This window comes from Cetorhinus maximus, chromosome 19 (assembly GCF_964194155.1).
Source record: "Cetorhinus maximus chromosome 19, sCetMax3.hap1.1, whole genome shotgun sequence".
Lineage (NCBI taxonomy): Eukaryota > Metazoa > Chordata > Chondrichthyes > Lamniformes > Cetorhinidae > Cetorhinus > Cetorhinus maximus.
Genome location: NC_135897.1, coordinates 85,270,895 through 85,279,193, shown reverse-complemented (window position 1 = coordinate 85,279,193; position 8,299 = coordinate 85,270,895).

Sequence of the window (8,299 nt, the reverse complement as noted above, 5' to 3'; positions counted from 1 at the left end):
CAGGTTTGCAAACAATTTCAATGAACACAGTGCCCCTTTCACACAGCATATAAAAAAAAACAAGTATTTTGAACAGAATAAACACAAGCATTTTTGAAGGAGAATGCACTGTCATGCCATTCACTAGTAACTGGTATTCATCTCAAAAACTATATTAAGCACAGCACCTTTTTTTTATTATGTATCATGTTGGTTTGATAGTCAAACTAACACATAGCGCAAAAGGTTAGCAACAGCTAGACATAGGGGGTGAGTCTTACGGACACCTGCCAGAATATTTGAAGGTGGAGGGGCACATAAAATAAAGTGGGTGGCCAGCCTTCCTGCCCAGCCCCGAGCTGCCCCCCCATATTATGGGGGAGGTGGGGGTGGGCAACAATGAACTGTCTAAGGGCCTCATTCTGCCTCAGCCGTAATTTTTCAATCTGCAGGGGGAGGTGGAAGGAAAACAAACAGCTCGGCAGCTTCCACTGCACGGCCTGCTGGTAGGAAGGTAGGGAGAGCACCCCCTTTGTGGGTGGGGGGGGGGGGGGGGGGTCAGCTTTGCTAATTAGAGGCACCCCCTCCCCAAGATGGTAACCCACCTTTGTTCCCCCCCCACCCCCGACCGGCCTCTCTTATCCAAAGCTACAACCTCGCAACACCCCCACCCCACCCATCGCTCCCCCCACCCCCATTTCTGTGATCTCCAAAAATTGCCCACCCAGATCCCAGGGGTTACCAAGTCCAGTATCCATCTTTTCGCCCTCCTGTGGACTATGTTTAGTCCCAGCAGTGGCCACTACTCCATTCTGGCACTGCTGGGACAATCTGATTGGCCAGCAGCTCTCTAGGGTGCTACTTCCTGTCCCTGAGGGGCAGAAGTCTCACTCACCTATTAAGGCCACCCCCCAGCCTATTGTCGCTACAGGGCAGCCATATTTCTGCTCAGCGACAAGGTGCTAATGAACCTTTAGCTCGGGGGGAGGGGAGGGGTGGTGGGGGTTTGGGCAGGTAATCCCTCCCTCTGCAAAATCCACCCCGTGATATTAATAGGAATGATATGGCAGCAGGTTGTATCATGGAGTCCTACAAAGCTTTGTGACGGTAGATATCATCCTGTATTGGTTTTAGTCTCCAGATTCCAGAGTTAGTTTCCCTTGCCCTTCAAAGCTATCTATGTTTACATAGGATATACAGCACAGCAACAAGCCAGTTGGCTCCTGTGTTTTTATCAGTGTTTTTGCTCCACTTGAGCTCCTTTCCTTATCTAACTCTATTAGCGTTGACCTTTATTCCCTTCTCCTTCGTAGGCTTATCTAGCCTCCTCTTAAATGCATTTATACTATTCGTTTCAACCATACCCTGTTGTAGCAAATTCTATACTTTCACCACTTCTTCTGAACTCCCCATTTGATTTCTTGCTGACCATTTCACCCCAGTCATTTCTTTTCAAGAGTGAAGGAGTTTGGCCTGTTCATCCTCTCCGGATAAGTATACCCCGCATTTCTCGTATCATCCATTGTAAATCTTCTTTGCACCCTGTCCATTGGTATGGCGGCCTCAATGTAAATAACATTTAAGATTGGAATATTCTTGCAATTTGAAGATTTCTATTTGGAAATATTTTGATATGCAGTGCAATGCATTACTTTTCTAACTCAGTTATTTGAATGATCCTAGAAACTATTATGAAGTTGAATTCAAATAAATGATCATTTGCTGTTTGGTGGTGCGGAGTATTATTTGTGTCTGAACATAATTATTTTTTGTTACATTAAGAAGAATTTTAAGGACCAGGAAAGGCTGTTTGATGCAGCCAACCCGTTTTTTCCAGAGTTCATGAGCCACCTATCCTGTAGTGAACTCAACATAATCCATATCATTCTACATCATCCCAAGCACAGTTAAAGAATAGGAAAACACTGTATCTTCAAATGATAGTGGGCACCTGGAAGAGATCTCCAGAGAAGGTGACTGAATTAGTATCAGTTTGCATCTTTTAAAAGGGAGCTGCTGGACCAACATCTGTTGAACCAATTTCCCATTTAGAAATTAAAATTTAGCAATATTAAGGGCACTGCCTACTTTCTGGGGGCATCATGGTGGCGTGGTGGTTAGTGTGGCTGCTGCACAGCTTGAGAGACCTGGGTTCAATCCTGACCTTGGGTGTCTGTCTGTGTGGAGTTTGTATGTTCTTGTGGTGCCTGTGTGGGTATTTGCTGGGTGCTCTGGTTTCCTCTCACCATCCAAATGGGTGCTGGTTGGATGGATTGGCTATGGTAAACTGTCCCTCTGTGAGAGTTATTATGAAAATATTTTTCTGGTTTATTGGAGAGTAGGTTTATGGGTGTGAGTGTAGATGGTTCTGCCTGTGTGATTTAATTACCTTGGAGTCAGGAAGACTACAATCTTGACATTATCAAAAGAAGCCAGGTATAGAAACGTACTTGAAATGCTAATGAGTAAACATGGATGCTGTCTTAGCATGTAAGGTGTGAAGGGAATTTGCATTTTTAGATAAGTGAAGGGGTTGTTTGGATTTCAAAGGGTTATTAGTATGTTTATAACTAGCCAGATGAGCAAGGCTAAGCAGTGTGTTTATTTTTCCCAAAGGTTACTGACAATATTGGCAACATGAAAGTTTTTATATTGTGGGAAAGGTACAGTTCCAAAGACATATAGATCAATAGAATTTACATATTAAAGAGAGAGAAACATATATAAAGGAGAATGAAAGGCTCTGTTTGGGGGCCATGAAAGATCTAACAGGAGTATATGAAACAGCCTTGAAGGAGCCTCCAGCCATTTGTGCATAAGTCTGTTGTGTCCAGTAACTAAAGTTGGAGAAAGCCATTTGGAATTCCACTGTCAAATGGTTACTGAGTTAATTTGCTGGTTTTGTTTTTAAATCTAAACTCTATTTTGGACTGTTGCCTTAAGGGGGGTGTGTAACTGGGAGTCAGGTTAATTGGGAGTTTTAGGAGTTGTTATAGTGTTAGGTAATTGTGCTTGAAAGCTTTTATTTTGTTAATAAATATTTTAATTTAGTTTTTAAAATCTCTAAAGGTCTTAGTGGACACATTACTTCTGAATTTAGTGCACACATCTTGTAATAAATACAAATTTCAAAACCATTGTGATAATGCAGCCAAGCTTCCCTTGTGGATTTGGTCCACCTGGCACATATCATCTACCACGTCATAACAGAGTATTATGTTGAGGCACTTTATGCTGTGTGGGAGGGGTTTGGGGTGGTGGAAGTGGGCAACCAGGACAGTGGAGGCAATTGTGAAGCTTGCAAAGTCAGGGCAGCACTCATGATCCTGCCACTCTTTGGGAATTTTTTGCTTAATTTAAAAAGAAAATGTCACTGCCTATCTTTGATAGCTGACCAACGGGGTTACTGAGAATTCTGAGCAGGGAAGGCTTCAACCTGGGCACCTAAAAATACAAGGCCATGAATTTAGCAGAGGAACTAACAGACCAACGTCTGTATAGATTGGGCACAGGTTGACTCGCTGCTCAGTTGGGGAATAAGAACGGATAGTATCTAAACTAAGTTCACAAAGCCACAAGACACCCACGAGAGTGACACCAGCTCCAGGTGAGCCATTCTTAAAGAGCTCTCTGGAGGCCCAGGTTAGACCTGTCAGATCCAATAAGACCAGGCGCGCAGACTTTGGCAAGTTCATTAGGTTCATGTTGTGGATCCCCAGGTTGTACCAGACCTGCATATCAGGATCCAGCACCATGGATCCCATTACAAAAGGGAAAACTTTAATCCCAGCAAATTGAACCCGATAATAAAAATAAATCCCATTCTGAGAAGTTAACGGAGGGTGGGGTAATCTAATACATCGTGCAATTACTTACTAATTTCAACTTTTCCCATGCTTACATCAGTTGTAGGACAATGAATATAGCACATTGAAGCTTTTCATTCTGATCTACAAGAAGAAGAAGGAAATAATTTGCATTTATGTGGTAACTTTCATGACCTCAGGACATCGCAAAGATCTTTAGAGCCAATTAAGTACTTCTGAAGTGCAATTTTTCTTGGCATTTACGGTAGTGTGCCAGCCAAATATTTGAAAGCAATTATCACCATTGCAGTGTTTATTTTATTATTTCCAGATCTGTAAATCCTTAACAATGACAAGTGCATTTATATAGCATCCTTAAGATAGAAAAGTGGTTCTAAGCACTTTACAGAAACGTAATCAGACAAAAATAGGTGAAGACAAGAAAGGACATATTAAGAGGGGTGGGCCACAGTGGTGAGTTTTAGGAGGACCTTTAAGGATGGAGAGAGAGGCAGAGAGATAGAAGGATTTAGGGAGGGAGTTCCAGAGGATGGAGGCACAGCCTCCAATGACAGGCAGCTAGGGTCATGAATGGGCAAGAGGGCAGAGTCAGGCATGGGCAGAGTGAAGGGTGGGGTGGGAGTGAAGTGATTCTAGGGAAAGAAAGGGGCAAGTTGGTAATGTGATTTAAACACGAGGATAAGCATTTTAAACTTGAGGTGCTGTGGAGGGGGAACCAAGAACCCATATAGGTCAGTAAGAAGTGGGATGATGGATGAGCAAGGTAGTATGTTATGAGCTAAAGCTTACACAGGTTGGAGAACAGGTTAGAGGTGAATTGAAATACCTGTGTTCGGAGTGACGAAGGAATGGATGAGGGCTTCAGCAGCAGATGGGCTGAAGCAGAGGCAACGGTTCACAGTTGGGTGGCACTCTGTGAGAGATTGGAGCATTTCATACGATTTTGATACAGATTCTTACTAATGTCACATTGAGAGTGATTTCAGCCTCTCTCAACTCTTCAACATGTGCATCTGCAAATGATTATTAGAAGAATCCAGCTGTCCTTATCCTGTTGCAAAATGTCATTTTATGAAGTTATCCATAAGGAAAGCTACTGACTTTTCATTTAGGCTTTATATTACTTCTGGGACATGTTGTTTAACAATCTGTTTTTCACTTCTCATATCTTATTAAATGTCCTCACTCCCCTGTTGTAGCCATAGTTATATGCCTTTTTATACTGGGACCAGACCATAATAATATGACACGTCACCTGCACTACAGGATGTAACTAAACCCTATTTATTAGCGGGGCATTAGATAGGGACCCTCACCATTCATATGAACAGCGATGGACTGCTGTATTGTTTGAATGAGTTTGATTCAATAGGACTTTATAGCCCTTCAGTGAGGGATAGAGACCTCCATTTTTGTTTCCTATGATCTATCACTTGCAAGAGCAAGAGGTAAGGGCAATTTTCATCCCAAGAGCAGCCTGAATTCAAAAATATAAGAACTAATGATGGAGGCCATTTAACCCATCTCACACATTCATTCTACCTTCCCCTACGGTTCCCCAGACCTACCAATACATCATCTAAGGGTGCAATTGCCATGCAAGCTTATTATCAGTGCAAACAGTTGTTGCCCACATAATGTAGGTCAGCTGATAAGACCCAAAGTGATCTCCCCCTGGAAGTCCCAGCCCACTTTGCCGCACTGTCAATCTCTGATGTTTGATTCTGGTTAAATTGGCAATCCTACTGCAGTATCAATGCAAAGCCATACTAATTTGCATCAAAGCTGCAATTAGAATGCAAATGAAGCCCTGTGTCGTCCTTTGTTGCTCTATGTGGAAGGCCACTTCAATTATTAACCACACACTCTGTGTCAGCCATGGCTCAGTTAGTCACATTTGTGGCTTTGATTCAGAAGGTTGTGGGTTCAAGTTGCAGTAGAGAATTTGAGCACAGAAGTGAAAGCTAAATACTTTGCTGCGCTGCCTTTGAGATCAGACATTGAACTGAGGCCCTGCCTGCTCTCTTCAGCGGGCATAAAAGATCCCATGGCACTGCTTTGGAGAGGAGCAGGAGAATCACCTCCAATATCCTGGCCATTAGTTACCCCTTAACCAATCCCGTAAAAACACAACTTATCTTGTTATTTTCACATTGCTCTTTGTGGGATCTTGCTGTGTTAAAATTAGCTGCCATATTTCCAAAATTACAACGGTGATGCCATTTCAAAAGTGCTTGATTGGCTGTAAAGTGCTTTGAGATGTCCAGTAGTTGTGAAAGGTGCTATATAAATCCATGTCTTTCTTTCTTCACATGAAGAATTGATTTGCGGTATTTTGTGCTTTGTGCTGGAGCCTCAATTATTTACAATATATATTAATGACTTAGATGAGGGAAGTGAATGTACTATCGCCAAGTTTGCAGAATGCACAAAAATAGGCAGGAAGGCAAGTGGTGAGGATGACACGAGGAGTCTACAGAGGGATACAGACAGGTTAAGTGAGTGGGCAAAAACTTGGCAGATGGAATATAACGTGGGGAAATGTGAGGTTATGCACTTTGGCAGAAAGAATAGAGGAACTGAAAGGGAGGAAGGAAGGAAGGAAGGAAGGAGAGAGGGCGGGTGGAAGGGAGGAAGAAAGGAATGAAGGAAGGAGGGAGGGAGGGTGGACGGAGAGTGAGGAAGGGAGAACGGGGAGAGAGGATGGGAGGGAGCAAGGCAGGGAGGATGGGAAGGGAGGACGGGAAAGGAGGATGGGAGGAAGGGAGGAAGGAGGGAAGGAGGGAGGGTGGATGGGGAGCGAGGAGGGGAGGAAGGAAGGAAGGAAGGAAGGAAGGGAAGAGGGGGAGGGAGGAAGGAAAGAAGGAAGGAAAGAAGGAAGGAAGGAAGGAAGGAAGGAAGGAAGGAAGGGAGGACGGGTGGACGGGGGGATGGGAGGTAGGAAGGGAGGGAGGAAGGGAGGGAGGGAGGGATAAAGGAAGGAAGGGAGGGAGGGATGAAGGAAGGAAGGGAGGGTGGATGGGAAGGGAGGACAGGAGGGGATGATGGGAGGAAGGAAGGGAGAAAGGAAGGAAGGATGGAAGGGAGGGAGGGAGGAATGGAGGAAGGAAGGAGGGGAGGGGGAAGCGAGGGAGGGAGGGAGGAAGGGAGGGAGGGAGGAAGGGAGGAAGGGAGGTAGGGAGAAAGGACGAGAGGAATGGAGGAAGGAAGGAAGGAAGGAAGGAAGGAAGGAAGGAAGGAAGGAAGGAAGGAAGGAAGGAAGGAAGGGAGGATGGAAGGATGGGAGGAAAGGAGGGTGGGAGGAACAGAAGGATGGGAGGAAAGGAGGGTGGGGGGAATTGTGGGAGGGAGGGAGTGTGGAAGGGAGGGAGGAAAGGATGAAGGAGGAAGGGAGGGAGTGAGGAAGGGAGGGAGGGCGGGAGGTAGGGAGGAAGGATGGAGGGAAAGAAAGAAAGAAAGAAAGATCCATTGGCAACAATGCAAATTCTGTATTTAAGTCAAGTAAATGAAGAAAGCAAAATTATATGTCTGCTTGGGGTGGAAATGAAATCAAATACCAGTGAGAATTCAGTTCCTGCATCAGTCCCAATGGTACTGGCAAGAACCCAGTTTTCCTTCCTGACTTTCAATCTCTGGAATTCAGGAAGTGTTTGCAAATTTCAGTTTAGGGAGTCAATCTTAATTGCTGCAGCCAGTGTGAGAGTTTCTTTGGAACAGCGCGACGTGCCCTCACCATTGCACACCTGGACTGTCCCAGGGAAAGACTAAAATAGAAAGACATGCATTTACATAGCAAATTTCACTGATGATTGCACAATATTCAGTACCATTCAGATACAGAGCAGTACCTCAGATACAGAGCAGTCTGTATCAAATTGCAGCAAGACTTGGGCAACATTCAGGCTCGGGCTGATAAATGGCAAGTAACAGCCATGCCACACAAGTGCCAGGCAATGATCATCTCCAACAAGAGAGAATCTAACCATCGCCCCTTGACGTTCAATGGCATTACCATTGCTGAAGACACCACTATCAACTTCCTGGGGGTCATCATTGACCTGAAACTGAACTGGACTAGCCATATAAATACTGTGTCTACAGGAGCAGGTCGGAGGCTGGGAATTCTGTGGCGAGTAACTCACCTGACAAGTCGGGAGTGTGATGGAATGCTCTCCATTTGCCTGGATGAGTGCAGCTCCAACAACACTCAAGAAGCTTGACACCATCCATGGCAAAGCAGCCCACTTGATTGGCACCCCATCCACAACCTTTAACATTCACTCCCTGCACCACTGATGCACATTGTAATGTGTACCACGTACAAGATACACGGCAGCAAGTCACCAAGGCTTCATCGACGGCACCTTCCAAACCCATGACCTCTAGCACCTTGAAGGACAAGGGCAGGAAATGCTTGGGAACACCATCACCTGCAAGTTCCCCTCCAAGCCATTCACCATCCTGACTTGGAAATATTCCCCAGTTCCTTCACT